The sequence below is a fragment of the Pan troglodytes genome, chromosome 17 (genome assembly GCF_028858775.2).
Source record: "Pan troglodytes isolate AG18354 chromosome 17, NHGRI_mPanTro3-v2.0_pri, whole genome shotgun sequence".
NCBI classification, from domain to species: domain Eukaryota; kingdom Metazoa; phylum Chordata; class Mammalia; order Primates; family Hominidae; genus Pan; species Pan troglodytes.
In genome coordinates, this window is record NC_072415.2 from 67,088,855 (window position 1) to 67,110,842 (window position 21,988).

At 46.1% G+C, this 21,988-nt stretch overlaps 1 long non-coding RNA gene across 1 annotated transcript; it reads left to right on the plus strand.

Moving 5' to 3' along the window:
• The first annotated feature begins 2 nt into the window (after positions 1–2).
• Positions 3–18,409, plus strand: LOC134808616 (uncharacterized). The gene is made up of 4 exons (XR_010151951.1): positions 3–140; positions 8,968–9,180; positions 11,555–11,753; positions 16,073–18,409. It is a non-coding gene; the product is annotated as an uncharacterized LOC134808616 (long non-coding RNA).
• The last annotated feature ends 3,579 nt before the right edge of the window (positions 18,410–21,988 follow it).

Genomic DNA, 21,988 nt, shown 5'->3' on the forward strand with positions numbered 1-21,988 from the left:
AGTGTTCACTCATCTTAAACATCCTCAGTTGAAATCCGTATGCTCCGCTAGCCCTGCTGCCTCTAATCATTCATTTCCCTGGAGAGCTGGCTTGGGAAAGGCAACTTATTCCCAGAGGACAGTAGAGCAGAAGTGCAGAGGTAAGCTCTCCCTCCAGAAACTCACTGGCACTGTCTGTGGTTTGGGCAAGGGCGTTGCATGCCTGTTGCTTTATCTCTACTCTACATGCTCCCAAATAGACTGGTAATGGCACCAAATCATATCTTGTCAGATTGGATGGCATGGGTTGGCTGCCTCTCGGGAGCTAGGCTGAGATCATTAAGTTCATTGCATTTCACACTCAGTTTGGAGTCGAATTTGAATCCCTCAGGTAAAGCGTATAATTGGTTTTCAGAAAAATCAAGAATAATAAAATAGGTCCTTACTGCTCATAGAGGGTTATGTGTAAGTAGTGAATGTACTTCTTGTCTCTTAATTATTTCAGATAAGAACACAAAAGCTTGATTTGAGTCAATCATCGTGTAACAGTATAATTTTCTATAAGCATTCGGTGAACATTCCAGGAGTGGTCTCCTCGAGGCATCTTGGGCCCTATTAAATGCCCACTGTGGGCCCCAGGAAATGTTTTAACATCTCGTGACTTAAATGTATTCTTATAGGGAAAATAGGGGCAGTAACAGTTCTATACGATCAGCGATCACATAAACTGATCAAATGTGGAAAGGGCGTGACGTTAATAGGAAGGTAAAGCCAAGCAGTGCTGGGTGAACTTTCACCTTTCACCCCTTCGGCTGACTGACAGAGCCCAGTGTTGAAGAAAATCAATACTTTGGAGCCAGGAGGGAAATATTTCCACCCTCTAACTAGAGAATGTATTTTGACAAGGCCAAGATAATCCAAGCTGCACAGGAGAAAGAGAAAAGAAGACTCATTTTTAAAGCCTGACACTTCAAGGTGTTTTTGTGCAATGGTTTAGAGATCGTCAATACATACAAATACCAAAGGTCAAAAAGAAAAGCCAGAAGAATTTCAAAAATTAGATGTTCAGTTCTTTTTGCTGTTTAAAAAAAAAAAAGGACTACAGAGAGTTTTGTGCTTGTAATTGTCCTTTTAATGAACTAAGCTCACAATTGTGTGACCATTGAGGTGATCATCCCTCTTTAATCAAAACTTACATTTTTGTAGCAGCAGAACGATGAATATTGAATGCTCAAAAAGCATTCAGACTTCCTGCTTCTGTACACCTTTTGGCTACAAATTGTTTTGTTTTGTTTTGTTTTTTTGAGTGGTTACATTGTTTTGTGCTAACATCTCAGAATTTGGTTTTGCAATTCATGTTGATTCTGCCATAATGGCATTGTAAATCCTGGATCCTCCTTCACATTCAGTTCAATCCTTTGCATGAGAAAAGAGTTCTTGTACCTAGAACTTAATTTTTTTTCTAGTTTCCCAAGTCCCTTTAAGCAAATTACTTATGAAGATATTCTAATTAATGTCTCTCTGAGTGAGAGGTTTATGCATCTCTAGGAAGATGGTAAACAATTCATTCTTACCAGCAAGATTAGAGCCATTCATTCTGTAGACAAATACCTCCATCAAGTGGATATAGATTCTTTGCTTTCCTACTGATAAGAAAACTAAGAAGCCAGTGGTGCCCATACCTTCCAGACAAGCTCAGAAGGACAAAGGAGTCTTAAGTATCTAAAGTACATCATCAGGCCTGCTGTAAACATGTGCTAATTAAAGAGTATTAAAAATACAGTGAAAATATAGCTTCTATTTATATACCTGCTTACTCATTAATAAATCCCGTTCTATTCTGAGGTGATAGATCAGGCTGGAAATTTTTATTTTGTTTTGTTTCAAAAAGAGAACGCAGCCAGCCAAACCTCCTCAATATTCTGAGATTTCCCAGAGAAGGCCAGGAGTCTAGCACTGCTTGAATTGTAGGGGTATGAAGTAAATATGTGCTGCATTTGTGAAATCCATTGTATTGCACCTGTCAAATGCTCAGAAGAGTGGCACACAGGAAGCACTCAATAGATGTAAGCTAATATTTTTGGGAGACAGGAGTCCTAATTGAGCATGGATAAACAAGATGACCTGTGTTCTTTGGAAAACTTGGATTTTTGTTTTATGTTTTCATCTCTATGTGGACTCCACAAGTAGATCTGAACATCCTATCCAAAGGAGGGCTCCTGTGGTTCTGTTTGTATTCCCCAGCTGCTTTGCCATATTGCTATGTGTTACCACCCTGCTTCTCACCAAAATTTGTAGACACGAAGAAATGCCTAAATACATGCCAATGGAGGAAACTGGTTGGTTGTGGCTGAAGTTATCACTGATTCCTCAAAAAGGAAGATCACCGCATTAGATTTAGGACTCACGTTAGCATCAGGGGTGACTTTGAGTTTCTTAATGAGTTTCTTCCAAATACGCATCTATCGAGATTGAATAAGACTCTGGACAAAAGTATTGTAGAGTGGATTTCATGGAATCACCAAAGCAAAGGAAACTGAATATGTAGGTTCTGTTGCCAATATCTTCTTGTTCTGACTTAGCGTCAAAATGACTTAGTGCTTTAGTCTTCCCAAATTTGAAATGTATTCTCTAAAACAGCGGCCCTCAACCCCTGATATCAGTCTGTGGCCTGTGAGGAACCAGGCTGCACAGCAGGAGGTGAGTGGTGGTGAGCCAGCAAAGTTTCATCTGTATTTACAGAGGTCCCCATCACTTGCATTACTGCCTGAGCTCAGCCTCCTGTCATATCAGCTGCGGCATTAGATTCTCATAAGAGCGTGAATCCTATTGTGAACTGAGCATGTGAGGGATCTAGGTTGCACTCTCTTTGTGAGAATCTAGTACCTGATGATCTGTCAATGTAACCCATCACCCCCAGACAGGACAGTTTAGTTGCAGGAAAACAAGCTCAGGGCTCTCACTGATTCTACATTATGGTGAGTTGTATAATTATTATATATTTATATATATATATACAGTGTAATAATAGAAATAACGTGCACAATAAATATAATGCATTTGAATCATCCCGAAAACATCCCCAACCACCAGCCTTTTTTGCATGAAACTGGTCCCTCGTGCAAAAAAGGTTGGGAAATGATGCTCTAAAACTTGACCCACCCAGCGGCACTTCAAGTTTTAGTGAAAATGTGTGAATAAAGATACGGCAATGAAACATTATTTGTATTCAACCAGCAAGCTTTTATTGAACCTTAGAATATGCCAAGCGTATGTTCTTTATTTTATTTTCCTCTTGCTGATGAGCTCACAATCTCACCAAGAACCATAACACTATGGAATAAGTGCTGAGACCCGGGGCAGGTAAAGAGCAATGAGAACACAGGAAGTGATCGATTCTGATGAGGTGGTATTGTTAGGTTTCCCAGAGAGGAAACATTTGGGCTAGGCCTTAAAAAATAAATAGGAATTAATTAGGAGGATACTGGGGATGTTATAATGTAGGAATTTATAGAAGTCAAAGTTTTGTGTGATCGGAATGAGTATAAACTACTTCAGACCTACAACCTGAAGGACATTGGTAGATGCTGCCAACAATCAAGAAAGTTCTTCACTTTGCAGCCATTATTGCAATAACAGAAAACCAGACTGCTGTGTCAAAGGACACGCGAAATCCATAAGTCAAAAACCCTAATAAAAGATTTTTCCGGCTTTAGTGTTTTCCGTGTTTCATTTTCTTTATTTAAGAAAAGCTTTTATTGTTTTAAAAATAAGTTGTGTGTTCTCCTACTCCTGGATTCTACTGTGTGACTGGCACAGTGAGTTGAATGCCTGACACAGTGCACTGCCCAGGTCCCCCCACCCCCACCCAAATCCCACTGCAGAACCGAAGCATTCTAACAGCTGTGTGCTGAGTCCTTCCGTAAAGATTGCTTCCCAGCCAAAGAGAACTGTCTCACCCAAGGTCATGCTTCCTTTCCTGGGGAGCAAACACATCCCATGATGGGTCAGGAAAGAGGTTTAAAGACCCAGCCCCGGCTGAGGTGTGGTGGCTTACGCCTGTAATCCCAGCATTTTGCGAGGGCGAGGCGGGGAGGATCACTTGAGGTCAGGAGTTCAAGACCAGCCTGGACAATGTGGTGAAACCCCATCTGTACTAGAAATACAAAAATTAGATGGGCGTGTTGGTGGGCACCTGTAATCCCAGCTACTCAGGAGGCTGAGGCAGGAGAATCACTTGAACCCAGGAGGTGGAGGTTGCAACAAGCCGAGGTCGTGCCACTGCACTCCAGCCCAGGCAAGAGAGTGAGACTCTGGGTGACAGAGATTCAGCAAGTCGTAAGGAAGGTGCTAAGGATGGTGAGTCTCTGCCTCAAAAAATAAATAAATAAATAAAAATAAAAGACCCAGCCCCAAGCTCCATTTCAAAACCACTTGGAAAGGCCATCCCAGCTCCAGAACTCCCTTGAGCATTGACTGAAGGCTTCACTGAACTGCATCCCAGCTCAACCTCTCTGTCTGCCCAGACCTGGGCATTTCCCTACAGATGCTGATCCCGAGAACACTGCTCCATAAACTTCCTATGTGCAGACCTCTCTCACACATAGTCTGCATCCCAAAGAACCCACCAGGAGTGTCCCAAGAAAACAGATTCAAAAATGGAGTTTGGGAGCTGAGCCACCCATTGAACCATGGCAAGAAGGACCCATCACTGGTGGTGGGCCCTCATGGACAGCCTCTGGCACGCTTGGCTGCACAATTGTTAAAACTTTCCTTGGTGATGCTTGTATGGCGTGCTGATGGAGGGCGATGTGCTGGAGGGTACCACGTGGCAGGAATTGAAAAGTAAGGGAAAGGAAAAATTATAAAGACGATGGACTTGGATGACTGTTGCGGAGTGCTCTGGAAAAAAGACAATGAAAAGCTGAAGGGTGATTAATCACCCAGTAGAGGCTAAATGTGAAAGCCTCTGGCTTTCTCTGAGAGAGAGAAAGTCTCTCTGAGACTCCTTAACATCTAAGGAGAGCTTCATCTCCTACAGCCAAACATGAGCAGGCTCAGCCCATGGAGAAGCACAGCTGCAGAGGCTGAACTCGCCTCTGAAAATCTTCTGCCCCAGGGTCAGAGCCCTGACAGAGGTGAACGGGGTTCTCTGGGTTGATGCACTTGAACAATCTTGAACCCCCGATTCCAGTGAACCCTCCTCGGGCCTGCCTACATGGCCAGCTCCTCCCTGTTCAAAGCCAGCGCTCCTCCTTCTTTGCTTGAAGATAATGCAGAGGCTTCTCCCATGCAAAACTACACATGCCCCCCACTGGAGTGACTTGGGTTAAGTCATGGTACAACCTGGCTGCCAAAGTGCTGGACCCGCTAGGACAAGGAAAGAACCATCTCCCATAGGAGCTGTAGGTCCTCACCAACATGTACCCAACATAGCCAATGAGATGGGACTGGATTTAGCAGGTGCTGGGTCAAGGGGAAACGGACTATAAAGTGGGTCAAGGGAGAGTTTATCGATAAGAGATTGAACAACCCGCAAGGACCCAGGGAAAAAGTGCTGCCCTGATGTTATAAGCTGCTTGGCTTGGAGAAAATGGTGGCTGACACTAAGAAGAAATGTCAGAACTGATGTGACAGAGGGTGGAGGCAAGAACAGGAAAGCTCAGAGTGAGGAGACTGCTGGAGCAGGTATGCTAGGTACCCCCAAATCCACTGGATGCCTCTGCTCTGCGAGAGAGGCTGGGGACATTCATTCCAGCAATGAATTGAAGGAAGGTGCTAGAAGGGCACCCACATCCCTGCAGGCCAGGACTGAGGGTAGAAGATGTCATGACAGAACTGGGCCCCAGGTATCAAGGAGGATGACAAGGTCCTGAAATAATACAGACCTGGTGGGTGCAATCATCATAATTAGTAGCAAGTTTGGAGTGGCGGCCAGAGAGACCAGACCTGCAGAGATCTTTGGATCTAATAAAACATGTCATCCCTAAGTGCAAGATGGGAGGGCAGCCAACAAGGGTATTGTTCATCTATACAAGCAAAAGAAATCGAAAATGGATCACAGGAGGCTGAAAGCAGCCATTCCAGTAAGAAGTCAAAATCCCTTGCCTGGTTTGTAAACCCAAATGGCATGGTTAGCAGGAGCTCAGACCCCTTGTGGATGAGACTCTGGGTTTGCCCAGTAGTAAGCAATGGAAAGTAGCAGAGATTCTTGCCAAGGGGGAGGAGAGTTTAGAATGAGTAGTAGAGAAGGGAAGCAATAGATATCACTGGTGGCTTTGGGAGCAGCTGCGACAGCAGGGGTTGTAGTTTGTTCCACTAATATTTCTGTTATGTTTCCCCCAGAATCCTGGAATGGCTGTTCCCAGGCTTTTTTCAAAGCAAGTGGATCTGAGCGGGGCAAAGGGTGAAGGCAGGGGACACTGTGGTATGCATTCACTCCCCCAGGTACTGGGTTGTTGGCAGCTGACATTTCCCAACTGAGACCTGCTACAGGAATTGCTTGAGGCTAAAGAGAGCCACTCTCCTCAAGGCCACATCCTCCTCCCTAATGAGAGCTACACCCAATAACCCATCATGGGGATAAAAGGACTCAACCCTCTTTGCTTCAGTTTGGAACATCTCTGAAGGGCCATTCCAGCTTCATAGCTCCCAGCGCATTTGGCAGAGAACTCTGTTGCAACCACATCACAGTCCAGCTCCCCCCTGCCTATGTATTGCTTCCTTCACACAGATGTTGATCCCAGGAACACTTCCTAATACACCCGCTTTCAGCAAATCTGTCTCAGAGTCTCCTTCCCAGATGAACCCACCTAGGTTCCAGTATGGCTCTGCCACTTATTAGCCAGATAACTCCCTTTGTATACCACTCACATCTCCATGTCCCTGGTGTCCTTGCCTGGAAAATGGGAATGATGATCATGCCTGCCTCATAGTCTTCTTGTAAGAATGAAAAGAGAAAAGAGTTAATATATGCAGCGCACTTAGATCATTGTAAACATTCAGTGAATGCCACTATCCTAACTCTTCTTGTCTTCTTAAGTTATAATTATGAGATTTTTCAGGTCTTCATTTCCTGCTTCCGTGTTACAGGAAAATAAGCTTTACCATGAACTCTTTTCCTGTTTTTTTTTTTTTCTTTCTTCAACCAAATCCAAACGCTCAGTTTTAAAAAGTAAAGAGGAAAGCTGGAAGGGAACTAATATTTCTGAGGACTTATTGTGCACCAGGTACCATAGTAGGTGCATTCATTATTTTTCTTAATTCTTCATTCTGAAAGCCAAGAATTAGCTCCCTTTTAGAAATGAAAATAACTGCAGGTCACATAGACAAATGACCAAGATTGCACCAAAAATAAAAGGGAAATCTAATATTTTTGAGTCCCAGACTCTGTTGCCAAGGCCCAGTTTCCTCTGTTTTTCCAGTGGCCCTCGTGGAACAGGAGATGAGGAGGGAATCGCCAGGGACTATCCGGCCACAGTCTTTAGAAGCAGGAGGAAGTGTGGGGAGAATAGAAGAGGTTTTTGGTTCATGTAAGCCCCTGTGTTTTCCCTTTGGATGTATGGCCATTGTGCCAAATTTTACAAGTACTGCAACTATGTTGATTCTCATTTGTGAATAGTAGGACTATTCACAAATGAGTGATTTTACAACTCAGCAACCAGTTTTTTGTTTGTTTGTTTGTTTGTTTGTTTTCTTGCAGACAATGGATACTTTCTTTGGGAAAGTGGAAGTTGATTGACAGCAATTGGCCCTGGTTTTCATTGATTACGCAGTAGCATTTAGTGCTGCTGGCCAGTCCCTGGCACTGCCCCCTCTCCTTGCCTTCATGGGACCACAACTTTCTGACTTCTCCCGTTTGCTTTTGCAGACACCTCCTCTTCCTCTAGATATTCTTCTCCAGAGAGGCAATCTTTAATAACTTGAGAGTCACTGATACATATAAAACAGACTTCCGAAACTTAAGATTGAAAAAATGGTTTGCCTCCCAGGTGACTTGAACAGAGAAGTATTACAAGACGTACTCTCTCCACTTGGCCAGAATCAGCAAAGAGCATCCCCTGACAGGACAGGGGCTGTTCCAATCTCTATTGTCACATATTGGGTTTACATAGTCTTGGCTCCCCATCCCTGATGATCTCGTTCTGGGAAATATTGGAATATATCAGAACCTACTAGAGCAAACCATAATATGCCACCATACTCACATCCATTAGCCTCAGCTTTGGCCCTGCAGCAGGCTCCAGGCTGTGACACACATCTCAGGTCTCTTTTCTAAAAAGTCAAGGGATTGAGGATCCATATGTGCTTGGAGCCCATGTGAGGCATTTGACATATGTAATTTCACTTAAGTCTCTCAATAATTCTGAATTAGCCCACATTGTATAGGTTAGAAAACTGATACACTGACAGGTTAAGTAACTGGCCTAAGGTCACACAGCTAGTAAAGTGGTAGAGTTGGGATTAAAATCCAAAGTGCTCTTTCCTCTCCATCAATGGATGCTATCGTCAAGGCCAGCTTTATAGTAGTGAAAGAGACATGCTTTATTCTCATATTGACCTCAATAAAAAACCAAGGACCTCAAAATTCAATCTTCATTTATTTATTCCACAGTGACTTATTGAATGCCTATTATTTTCCAGGCATTTCTAGCAATGGTGAAATTAATACAGTGCAGGCACTCACATCCTTTATGCATCTCAAAGGCTATCTAGCTAATGCGCTGGATGTTGTGAGGCCCATTATCCATAGTGTACACACGCCCTCAGCCCCTCCTTCTGATGGTTTAACTTGGAGCAAAGCTCAACGGTTGTGCATAGCCAGATACACGCACTGTGCACACAGGCACTGGGTTCTGGGTCGCCTCCCTGGCATCCCAGGCCTCTGTCTGCTTCCTTCAGTGCTTCCTTCTTCAGCCGTCCCTCCCTGGATCCCAGCCACCTGAGCTCCATCCAGCCCTGATTTCATTCCTTTTTTTTCTCTTCCAGCTCTAGTCCACAGCCTTCCTCCTCAGGACATGTGGTTCAAGCCTGAAGCATACAACGGGAGCACAAAGGAGGAAGGGACAGAGAAAAGAAACCAGCATCAGCCTTGGGAATGTCTCCTCTGACTGTAGAGTCAGGAGACATTAAGATGAACATTCACTGGAACATATACATTCTGGTAGATTCCGATGAGAATTAAGCCCATTCATTCATCTGGTAAATATCTAGTGAACATCTACCATGCATCAGGCAGAGAACTAGGTGCTGGGATTGTAGTGGGGAAGGCAACAGTTGTGACACCTGCCCTTATGGGCTCACAGTCTAGTGGGCTGGGGTGGGGCCTAAGCCAGCCACAAATTGTAACATGAGCAATGACGGAAACAAGGAGCAGCTGAGACCCAATAGCCCAGGGAAGGAGTGGGCAAGGTCAACCCAGGGTCTCTGAAGGAAGATAAGGAGCTGGATGTCGGTGGAGCAGTTGGAAGTGGGAAGAGCTTCTAGAGAAGAAAATAGCATGTGTGAGGTCCCTGAGGCAGAAGGGAGAGTGACAGCAGGTAATGAGCCAGGTGTGGCCACAAGTGAGGCATCTGGACAGTATTGAATCCCGTAGACAATGGTCAAGGGCACTCTTAGGGGACTCAAAAACCATCCAAAAATTGTGAGTTGAAAGGTGTGATTTAATTTAGCTAGAAAACACCACTCAACTGCAATGTGGAGAATGGGTTGGAGTGGGTTGGGGGAAACGGGGTTTGTTAATTATCTACACAGTAACAATATTAGCACAAACTTCTTAAAACACATTTGCCCGGGTGCAGTGGCTCATGCTTGTAATCCCAGCACCTTGAGAGGCTGAGGCGGGCAGATCACTTGAGGTCAGGAGTTCAAGACTAGCCTGGCCAATATGGTGAAACCCCATCTCTACTAAAAATACAAAAATTAGCTGAGTGTGGTGGTACACACCCATAATCCTACCTACTTGGGAGGTTGAGGCAGGAGAATCACTTGAACCTGGGAGGCGGAGGTTGCAGTGAACGAAGATGGCACCACTGCACTCCAGCCTAGGCGATAGAGTGAGACTCTGTCTCAAAACACACACACACACACGCGTACACACACACATGCTTGCACACACGTGCGTGCACACACACACATATTTATGGCATTACAGTTTCTCGGAACCAGGCATCCAGGCTAGGCTTAGCCAGGAGCCTTGGCCTCAAGATCTCTCACAGGCTGCAATCAAGGTGCTGGCTGGGTCTGTGGTCCCATCTGAGGCTTGTGAGGGAGAGAATTTGCTTCAAAGTTCATGTCATTGTTGGCAGAATTCAATTTCTTCTGCTTGTAGGACTGGGGGCCTCACTTTCTCGCTGGCTGTCACTGGAGGCCCTTGCAGGCTGTTGGCTGGAGCCTAGAGGCTTCCTGCAGCTCTCTGCCACTTGGAGTTTCCCAACACAGTCACACTGCAGGGGTGGTGGCATTATGGCTGAATCTTGAAAGATGAATAGGAGTTTCCCAGGGTGGAAGAACATTCAGACAAAGGGGAGACGTGACTGAAGGCATGGAACTGTGAAGGCAGGTGATGTTTTCAGGGAGCAGCAGATGTAGCCAGTCCCGTACCCAGAGCCATGTTCCCCTTTATTCCATGCTTCTAAGCCTGGGCTTGGCTCTGTTCTTTGCACCAATGACCATGTGCTCAGGCTGGAGTTTATCAGCCTTGGAAATGGAAGCTTGATTAATTCAAGCCAGCATGCTCATGCAATGCCTAGTGGTATAAGTAAGGCTTTCAATGCCATTCTGGCCCATGAGGTGGGAGGGTGATGCTCTTGGGAAAGGTTTTCCTCCCCAGTAAAAAGAGACATTCAAGTAGAAGTTTCTATCTGTGGACATAGCTGTGTGAATCTGTGATACCTGGGAACCCACAAGCCATTTTGGGCCTATGTTGGAACCCACCTTGGCTCAAGCCAACTTACTGGGGTAAATCCTCAGTGACACCACTGGGCTTCTAGAGGAGCCAGCCCTGCAGACACCCGCCTCTTTCTCCTGTCATATGATATAATCATCTTCCCCACTGGCTGAGCCCCTTGCAGCCAACCCTTGAAAACAGACTATACAGTGTACAGTGACATGGCAGGAAGTGATTCAAACTCATGAGCTGAAGCCAGCATGAAGATCTTTGTAGCCAGTGACACAGAGCTAGGCTGTTTCCTGAGAGGTCTGGGGAGTTCTCAATGATTTTCAGGGCAACAATGATCCCATATCTTGGCTAAACCTAGTGGCAGGATGCATCACAGTTTAGAAAATGGAGATCGTTGTGACAGGGAGGCCAGGGATGGCTGCACATCTAGAGATTCTGAGAACTCAAACTATCGCAGGTGTGATGGACACCAAAAGGAAGGGCCAAGGGACATGTAAGAGGCAGGAGTTAGAGGAGTTGGTGAGTGAAATGTCAGGAAGGAGGCAGAGGCCCAGGGTTCCCCAGTGCGAGAGATGGGGGACCAACGGCATTTGCCAGTCCAGAATACTCACATTCTTGGAAAATATCATCCATGTTCACACCTTGATTCCTTCACTGCTACTGTTCCCTTCGCAGGTAGGATCCTTCCACAGCAAATTCCCATTCACATAATCCCACATTATAGCATTGCTGCCGTGGGGAAGTCAGATTCCATTTACACTATTCAGACTTGCAGTCCCTCAGTCAGGAACACCAGCTCCAGGAGTGAGACGCACCTCTACGAACTGTATTTACGTTAACCCTCGGAACACCATCCCACATGACAAGCCACAGGGTGAGTAGAAGGCTGAATTACTTCAAATGTATTGGTTAATAACTTAGTCAAAAAATACAAAGCTGCAGTGTCTGTCACATTGGATCTATTTCTTGAAGACAAAGGCTAAGCTTCATTGCCGGCTCAGAAACGCACTGGAAACAATTCTTGTTGGTTCACTTCCTGGGGCTTATATTTCTTGCTGTTTGTAAAATATGGTATTAGATAACAAAGAAGAGTCTGGGTAGAAAAGGGTAGAGTCTACATTCCTCATGTTGAAAACCTGCTTAGGGTGATTTTCCCCTTACTGAACTCCTAAAATTACCAAAAAAAAAAAATGTATTCAATTATTATATTTTGAATTTCATCAAGAAAAAATGTGTGGAAATTTGTTTTCTCTCTGTGCAATATTCTCAATTTTGCCTCTCAGCCCACAAAGCCTAAAATATTTACTATCTGGCCCTTCAGCAGACAAGGTGGCTGTCTTAGTCCATTTTGGCTGCTATAGCAAACTGCCATAAGCTGGGTGGCTTATAAACAACAGAACTTTATTCCTTACAGTTCTGGAAGCTGGGGAGTCCAAGATCAAGGCACGGGCAGGTTCAGTGTCTGGTGAGGGCCCAGTTCCTGGTCACAGAATGCATCTTCCTGCTGTGGCCTCACATGGTGGAAGGGGTGAGGGAGCTCTCTGGGGCCTCTTTTATGAGGGCACTAATCTCATTTACTAGGGCTCTGCCCTCATGGCCTAATCAACTCCCAAAGTTCCCGTCTCCCAATACTGTTGCTTTGGTGATTAGGTTTTAATGTATGTATTTTGAGGGGACACAAACTTTCAGTCCACACTGGTGACTGGCTCCTGAGCTACAGCCATACCATTCAAAGTGTGGTCTGGCACTTCTCAAAAAAAGACATTTCTGTGGCCAACAAACACATGAAAAAAAGTTCATGATCACTTAGAGAAATGAAAATCAAAACCACAATGAGATACCATCTCATGCCAGTTAGAATGGCGATCATTAAAAAGTCACGAAACAACAGATGCTGGAGAGGATGTGGAGAAATAGGAACACTTTTACACTGTTGGTGGGACTGTAAACTAGTTCAACCATTGTGGAAGGCAGTGTGGTGATTCCTCAAAGATCTAGAACCAGAAATACCATTTGACCCAGCAATCCCATTACTGGGTATATACCCAAAGGATTATAAATCATTCTACCATAAAGACACATGCACACGTATGTTTATTGCAGCATGGTTCACAATAGCAAAGACTTGGAACCAACCCAAATATCCAGCAATGATAGACTGGATAAAGAAAATGTGGCACATATACACCATGGAATACTATGCAGACATAAAAAAGGATGAGTTCATGTGCTTTGCAGGAACAGGGATGAAGTTGGAAACCATCATTCTCAGCAAACTAACACAGGAACAGAAAAACAAACACCACATGTTCTCACTCATAAGTGGGAGTTGAACAATGAGAACACACGGACACAGGGAGGGGAACATCACACCCCAGGGCCTGTCGGGGGTGGAGGGCAAGGGGAGGGATAGCATTAGGAGAAATACTTAATGTAGATGACGGGCTGATGGGTGCAGCAAACCACCATGGCACAGGTATACCTATACCTATGTAACAAGCCTGCACGTTCTGCACATGTATCCCAGAACTTAAGGTATAATTAAAACAAAAACAAAAACTAAAACTAAAAAGCAAAGTGTGGTCTGGGCACCAGCCGCATCCATATCCCCTGGGAGCTATTTAGAAATGTAAAACCTTAGGTCACACCCAGACCTCCTGGGTCACAACTGCATTTTGGCAAGCTTCCTGGATGATTCGTGTGCACTTACAGTTTAAGAAACACTTCACAGGAGTCCATGTGGAACCTCATAGGTGCTGTTGATAGTTTCATTAGGCACCAGGCTGGGACTGGCTCTGGGCACCACCATTCACTGTGTCCCAAGGTGGAAGCCCAGGCCTCTTGCACAGGGGTGCACTAAGGTATGCTGCTCCCCATCAAAAGATTGGCCCAAGCCCAGATCCTAAAGCCAATCTCTCTGGGGCATCTGTTTTCCCATCTGTGTGATGGAGGGGTTGGAAAGGCTGATGTCAGAAGGCCAGTATGGCTTTATCATCTGTTTGGTTTTTGTTTGAGGGGGATTGATAGGATGATTTCTGTCCATGTTCATGTTCATGTTCCAGAAACATGGTAGGTTGAGATGAAAAGGGCATGACAAGAACCACAGCAGCTTCCAGATGAGGCTAGTGTATGGAGATATGGGATTCGGGATGTTTCATTTTACATAGATGATATTCTGTAAGGTTATTCTTCTAGTTATATGTTTCTTTGCATCATAGGAAAAAGGAATCAGATCCAGGGAAAACGCTGTACCACTAGGGCCTGGGTGCCTTAAGTGGTTTTCTGATCAACTCCATAGAATCAGAATGTCAGGACTACAAGTCATCCCTGTCCCTGCAAAGGACATCTCATCTTCATTGATCATCCATGGTGCTGAGCATTTAAGAGGCACCAGTGATGTAACTTTGAATCAGAAGAGACCTGGTTTCTGCCCTTGTGGAGCTTACATTCCCGTGGGTGAGACAGATAAAGAGCAGTAGTTATAAGCAAAAGGGGGAAAGGAAGATGTGGGGGTAGGGAGTGGTTTGCAAGAGGAGTCAGGTCACACAGGGTTGGTGTGGGATGGGGCATTAACAGGAAGAGAACACTATGAGATTTGTGTTTCAAAGAAACCATTGGCTGATGTGCGAGATTGGAGAGGAGTAAGAGAAGGCATGAGGAGACCAATTAGGAGACTACTACAGCTTCCCCAGAGGGAGATGACGAAGGGAGGGCAACTGCTTCCATTGCAGGGAGCGAGACCCAGCCCCAGAGAAAGCAACCAAGGATGAAACTGAGAACTGGGGTAGAAGGTACTGAAACCAAAGTCCCAACCAAAATAGTTAAAACTGGTCATCCCTGGCAATAGTACTGCAGCCAATGGAGACACTGTTACTGAAGGACTGTGTGGCCTTGGGCAGGTTACTCCACCTCTCTGGGCCTTCTGTTCTTTCCTTGAAAATCAGAGGTTCAACCAGGTAATCACTGTATGTGGTGACCAGATAGTTTCTTGTCCTAACTGGGACACTTTTGAGGGCGAAAGATGGAACAATTAATAATTACCCCAGGACAACAGGCATAAACCTAGCCAATCCTGGGAAAACTGGGATTAAAATCCCTGACAATCAGAGCTCAGAACCCAAATGTGCTCCCTCCAAGTTCAACACTCTGTTTCTCAACAATTCTTTTATAGATTGGGAGCTGAAGTCAACTCATTTGTAACCAGAATTAAATAGATTCAAAGTTCCTGCTGAACTGAACTCCTGGCTAAGAACCCTGCAAGCATCCTTTCTACTCCCCAGTGCATTGAAAACCCTATTTGTGGTGAAAAGAGGCCCTGTTTTAGCCTCGAGAAGGGTGGAATTGCTGGTGAATGCAAGGACTGGCAAGGGGGTCAGCCTATCTCTGATCATGGATGATGCTGTGCATGCACCTGTGGGGTCATGGGTGGAGGGAAGGCAGATGGAATCAGAATGCCCCCAGAGCGGGACTGTTGACTATGTCCTGGTTAGACCCAAGTCTCTCAAAAAGTCATCTTCTTCTTTTATGAAGACATGTAGCATAGCCAGTTCATTCTAGTTGGAAAGGCAACTACGATTTGGAAATAGGAAATTCAGATTCAAGTCTCAGGTCTGCATGCTACTTCCCTGCTGGTGACCTGGACAAATCACTTTCCTTACTTAATCTCCCATTTTCTCAGTAAATATAGATAATGCCACCCTCTTGAGACGTTGTAATTAGGATAAAATCAAATCAGTAATATGAAAGTGTTCAGATAATTGAGAAAGTTTTTAAATAAACTCTTTACTTTGAAATAATTTCAGACTTACAAACAAGTTGAAGAAAGAGTTCCTGTGCCCTTACTCAGCATCCCAAACGGTAACATGTGACATAATCATAGTTCAAGAATCAAAACTGGTGAATTAACATTGACCAATACTGTTAAACTAAGCTACAGACCTTAAATGTTACCAAATGTGCCAGCAAATGTTCGTTTTCTGGTCCAGGATCCAATCCAAGACCCCAAAGTTTCTTTGATTCTGATACCAATTGAGACTCTTCTCATCTCTGACAGGTCCTCAGTCTTCCTTTGTCTTTCATGACCTTGACACTTTTGAAGAGTACAGGTTAGTTATTTTGCAGACAGTCCCAATTCAGGATTGCCTGATGTTTCTTCATGATTAGATTCAGATTGTGCTTTTTTTTTTTTGCCAGGAGACCACAGCAGTGACATTGTGTCCTTCTCAGTGCAGTGTATCAAGAGGAACATGATGGTCATTCCTGGCAATGTCCACTTTTATCACATGATTAAGGTAGTATCTGTCAGTTTGCTCAACTATAAAATATGTAAACTATGATTTTTTTCCTTTATAATTAATATGTGTCTTATGAGGAAATGCTTTGAGATTACGCAGAGACACTGTTCCCCATCATACATTTTTGCAGTAATTTTGGCAGCCATTGATGATTCTTGCCAGTAATAATCATAGTGGTGGTTGTTATGCAAATGGTGAAGCCGTTTTAATTATTGCTTTTCTTACTTTTAAGGTCTGGGGCAGGGATGGCAAGTTCCAACCACTTGGTGGTGGCCTTCTGGAACTCTATGTGAGAACGATTGTGAGGTGAAGTTCTCTTAACAGGGGAAGGATTGTGAGGTCAAGTTTTCACAACCTGGTGAGGGGAGGTGGGAAGGGAGCAGACAGGTGCCATATTGGCAATTCTAGGATGGTCCCTTCCCCTTTGGAGAGATAGATCTTGCCTGTTGGGCCTTCAGGCCAACACACACTGGCCTGGCTAGAAGGAATACTGCCTGTGTACCTCCTTCTTTCCTCCTTTGGGCCTACTTTGTTCTTCTGAATGGCTGAAACTCCAAGGCACCATGGTCTGCACAGATGGTAACTATGGTGCCAGGTGTTCCACAAGGAAGGGCAGCTTGTGCTAGGCTCTGGATTAGCAGGGCTGGGGCTACATTCACTTCCTCCCCAAGAGGCCCTATCTTTCTATACCAGTATGTAGTTTCTCTGATGAGATCAGCATGGAAGCCAGTTGCTTGGTGTGGTCCAGGAAGGCTTCTGAGAGGAGGCTGCTGCTGGACCTTGAAGGCTGGGGAGAAGATCACTGATGGGATTTGGGAGCATGCAGAACAGCATTATTGCTTCACCCTGGCATGCCCTTTCCTTCATGGACTGGATTCTCCTTTTATCTGGATTCCCCCGTTATATTTCCTATTGCAGCCATAATAAGTTTCTCCAACTTAATGCCTTAGAACAACACAAATTTATTATTTTACAATTCTGGAGGTGGGAAGTCCAAAATCATCTTCACTGGGTTAGGTCTCAATGTCGGCAGGGCTGGCTGAGGCTCTCGGGAGGATTATCTTTCCTTGCCTTTTTCCAGCTTCTAGAAGCCACCTTCAACACCTACCATCAGATCTAAATTCCAGACAGCAAGAAGATGTGAAATCGCTCTTTCCTTCCTTTAAAGGCAAAACTCAAGACACACATCAAAACATCAAAACTCAAGGCACACATCCAAACTCATGGCACACATCAAGTCTGCTCACATCTTGATAGTCACATGGCTACACTCAGCTGCAAGAAACCCTGGGAAGTATAGTCTTTGGCTTGGCCACTTGTCTAGCTCAAAAATTACTACAGAGGAATAAGGGGAGACAGATAGTGGTCTCCTCTTCTTCAAGAGAGGTAAGAGGGCACAATGCTGCCTTTTGTCTGATGTGATGGTTAAGAAGGAACAGACCAATATGAGGTGTGAGTTATGTGCTGTGACTTGGACTCATTCAACAGCAGGGCCCAAGGTTTACTCTGATGGGACAGATGGGCAGAATCAGTGACCACATCCCCTGTCATGAACCTGCTGCAGCCAGTGTGATACCTGTCCAGCACAGAGATTGGCCCAGGGGAAAGAGCATGGGCTTTAGAGCCAGATTAAATTGGGCTTGTATTTGGGTTCTCCACTTGATAGATGTGTGAACCTCTTTGGGTCTCATTTCTGAAATAATAAAGTGGAAATGACAAAACTGACCTTGGGCTGTTGGGCATATTCAATGAAACAATGTAAACAATCTAGCCTGGAACCTGGCACACAGTAGGTGCTCAAACAATGTAGCTAGCTGTAGTGTCCACCCACACATCTACACGATTGGCAGCACTATCTCAAATCTTATAGACAAACACATACGATTCCTCCTCATATTGCAAGGTCCCTTCAGAGCAGAAGGCCTTTGAGAAATGGTAGAATGATTTGGTGCTATCTGTTACCCTGCTATAATTTTCGTGTTTGGAAATTCATTAAGAATTCATTTCGATGAATCCCAAATGCATGCACCATGAAAAACAATTAGCATTAATAGTGTAAAAGAAGGAGATCAATAAATAGATTCATTTTTAAACTGTAATAATTTATTTGCTTCCTAACTTTTGGGAAATACTGCATCTTCTGGTGACATGTCAACCATTAAATAGCCGCACAGCCATGATTTGTGGAAGGACGTTGATAACCAGTAGGCAGACCCCGCTCTCGAGTGCCCAACCCCAGCAACCAGTCAGCAACCGTGGACAGAAAGGGAAGCAGCCCTTTTCAGGAGACAATGCAACTCGACAAAGTGCTTATCAGGCCTTCCTCATCCTTAAGCGCTGTCCGAATGCAACACAGCAGATGGGAAAAGTAACGAGACCACTGAACCAAAAATGGGGAGAAGAAAGGTGGCATTCCTCAGACAGTGAACAGGGAGAGGAGAGAGAGGTTTCAAGATGAGCTGCGAGGCTCTGAGATTCACTCCACACGGCTCCCTGTCTATGCTGATGCAGGAAGGCCCGGGAAAGAATGTCTGGGTGAAGAAGCAGCAGGTGATTCCCGACTGAGGAGGGAGGAAAAAGCCAAATGAAATGAGGGAGCTGTAGTCAAGGAGGGGAGGAAGCCGAGGACGGCAAGGCCTCTCAATCATCGCTTACCAGGCACAGAGGGATGGCTGCCATTATCCCTTCTCACCACGACAAATGAAAGACGATGATACCTAAGAAACTGCCGCAGCCACGCAGAGCGGCAGGAGGCGAGGGTTTGCCTGGTGAAAGCCAAACGGCAGCCCTGCTCTTTTGCAGCCTCCTATGGGACATCATGGCGAGCAGGGACGGATGGAGAAAACGCAGCATCCCTGCCGGGCAGGACAGCAGCCTCAGGCCAGGGCTCGGGAGGATGGACAGGCAGACCCCACGGCCCAGGATCCAGGAAGGCCCTCTGCCAGGCTGTGGCTCCAGGAAGGCCCTCTGCCAGGCTGTGGCTGAGAGTGGCCTGGCCTGGGGCATGGCTGCAGATGCCGCCCCACCCGCCAGCCACAGGGCTGGGGGCCGGCACAGATTACATTTTAAGGTGATAGTCATCTTTGACCTTTGGGACCTCCAGGGCCACTGGTCATCCATCTTAGAGCCGCTGACCAGCAACCTCTGGGCTATTTTTATGGCCGGCAAACATTGCCCATTGATTGAATTGATTGAAATCTGCATCTGGTTCTTGGGGAAAGGACACTGGCCTCACAGCCGCAATATGCAGCTTCGTTTTCTGTTGTTGTCTTTGACTCTCTCCTTTCCATTTCTCTTCCCACCCATAGCATGAAATGAGTTTGGAGACAGGGCGCACACACCAAGACACACATGGCCTGAATACACACACACACTAAACACACACGCCCCACATTCTTTTCCAGCAGATTTCTTACTGTGGCGCTTATTTTTCTGTCAGAATTTCAAGGGTTCCTCAAAGGAATTCCGCTGAGAAAAGCAGAGGTATGTTCAATCCAAGGGGAGTACACACACACACACACACACACACACACACACACACCTGTATAAAAATACACAAGAGCCTGAACTATAAAACCAAACCATAACCATATATGGAGTTTTAAAATCTGGTGATTTTGCAATGTGTCAACTTCTAAGCTGAATAGCAGTTTCTATAATTCCCTTTCCAGCTTTGTGCAGGTGAAATTTGTGCAAGATGGGTGAAGCGGATGGGAAGCTCAGCCACTCGGATCCTGGATGGTCCCTGCAGGCGCTCCTGTAGCTCATGCCTGGCTAAAGCACTTCAGGAAGCCCCTGACCCCCAACTCCACCCATATCATTTCTCCTCCCCAACCTATTTGCAAGTCCCCCATCTCCCCTACCTCCCCTGCCTCTCCCTACCTCCCTTGAGTTAGATTTATATGGGTATATGATCATGATGATGAATATTATTATTATTATTATTTTGAGACAGGGTCTTCCTCTGTTGCCCAGGCTGAGGTGCTGTGGTATGATCTCGGCTCAATGCAACCTCTGCCTCCTGGGCTCTGGTGATCTTACTGCCTCAGCTTCCCAAGTAGCTGGGACTATAGGGTCGCACCACCACACCTGGGTAATTTTTTGTATTGTTTTGTAGAGACGGGGGTGGGTGTCTCTTCATGCTGCCTGGGCTGGTCTCGAATTCCTGGGCTTAAGCGATCCGCCTGCCTCAGCCTCCCAAAGTGCTGGGATTACAGGCTTGAGCCACTGCCCGGCTAGTATGGATATATTATTAATATATGTTCCCCACCTCCTCTCAGTTACCCAAGCACCCCCCTACCTTCCCCAGTCTCCCATCTCCCAGAGGACTCCTTCCTTCAGCTGCTCCAAACTGTGGCCAGGTGTGAGCCAGCATAGTTCCAGGGCAGAAGCGTGCCTCCTCCTGCAGGCAGGCCTCCTGGGTAGCCAGGTTGGAGCCTGGAGACAGAGAGGCCAAGGCAGGTTCCACCTTGTCCACTGGGGGTTCCCATTGTCCCTGCTCTCCCCTGTCACTCCTGTCTTTCAGTTGCAACGCTGGCCCTGGGACTTCAGGCACATGACCCCACTCAGAAGAAACAAGACTGTGTGCCCAGCTCCCCCAGCAGTCAAATCCCTGCAGTGGGCTGCTCATTCTACATCACTCCTAGTGGTTCTGCTTCCTTAAACCCCAGCCAAACAATGTGTCATAAAGGTGAGACGTGGAAACAGGGAAGTTATTGCCATGATTGCATTTTACATTTCAGACGTGGCCTCGCTGACCTCACTGGCATCTGGGCTGGGGTACAAAGGTCCCAGCTTGGCCAGGCTGATGTCTGCAAACCCCAGCCCTGACTGGCAGATGGGCCATGCCTCTGACCATCTCTCCTGCCCACTGGACCACTTTAACGTACTCTTTCCATCTCAAGCACAGGAACAATTCCCTTCTGGAATGTTCCTCCTTCTGAGGCTTTGAGAAGGCTCACTCTGGGGAGTGGATGGGGTGAGTCCTGGGAGTGAGTGGCACCTCTTTCCTCACTTAGAGCCTAGGTGGGGTGAGGAGGGTGAGAAAAGGAAGGGGCCAGAAGAGGGTGAGGAGAGGAGCCCCAGGCCTTGGGGAGAAGCCCAGCAAGTGTGCAACGCCCTGCAAAGCATTTCCTCTCTCTCCCTCCCTCCTCTCTATCCCCTGACTTTATGGCTGCTACACTGGGAGAAGCTGGGTTGGCCTCCTCTGCATCTGCATTCCTGTGGGAACCAGCTGCACTACTTCCAGAAACGCCCTGCCCCAGTGGGTCCTTGGTGCTGGGCCCACCTTCCAGTAGGTTTCAAGAACTGTGTGCCCATAAATAAATCCTCCAAAGAGATGCCAATCAGCAGGTACCACCAAATTGTCCCTGGAAGTGACTTTTCTGTAGGAATCCATTATTTCTGAATTGAATGGAGGGAATCTCTGATCTCCTTCCCCTGCCTTCTGTCCCAGCTCATCCCTCCAAGGAAAGGGAGGGCCCCTCCTGGCCCCAGCCTGCCAGGGAAGGGGGTGTTGTAAACTTAGCTGGGTGTGGCCTGGAAAGCCCTTTAATGGACCCAGTTTGGTGGGGTGGGTGGGAGGCTCCAAGCACCCCCAGAGCAGGGGCCAGGGTGGTGGCAGCAGGGTGAGCCACTGTGGCTGTCACACAAGATAACTGGAGACCTACCCAGATTGGACAGAAGCAGGGCGAGCCACTGTGGCTGTCACACAAGATAACTGGAGACCTACCCAGATTGGACAGAAGCAGGGCGAGCCACTGTGGCTGTCACACAAGATAACTGTAGACCCGCCCCAGTCTGGCCAGACTTCCAG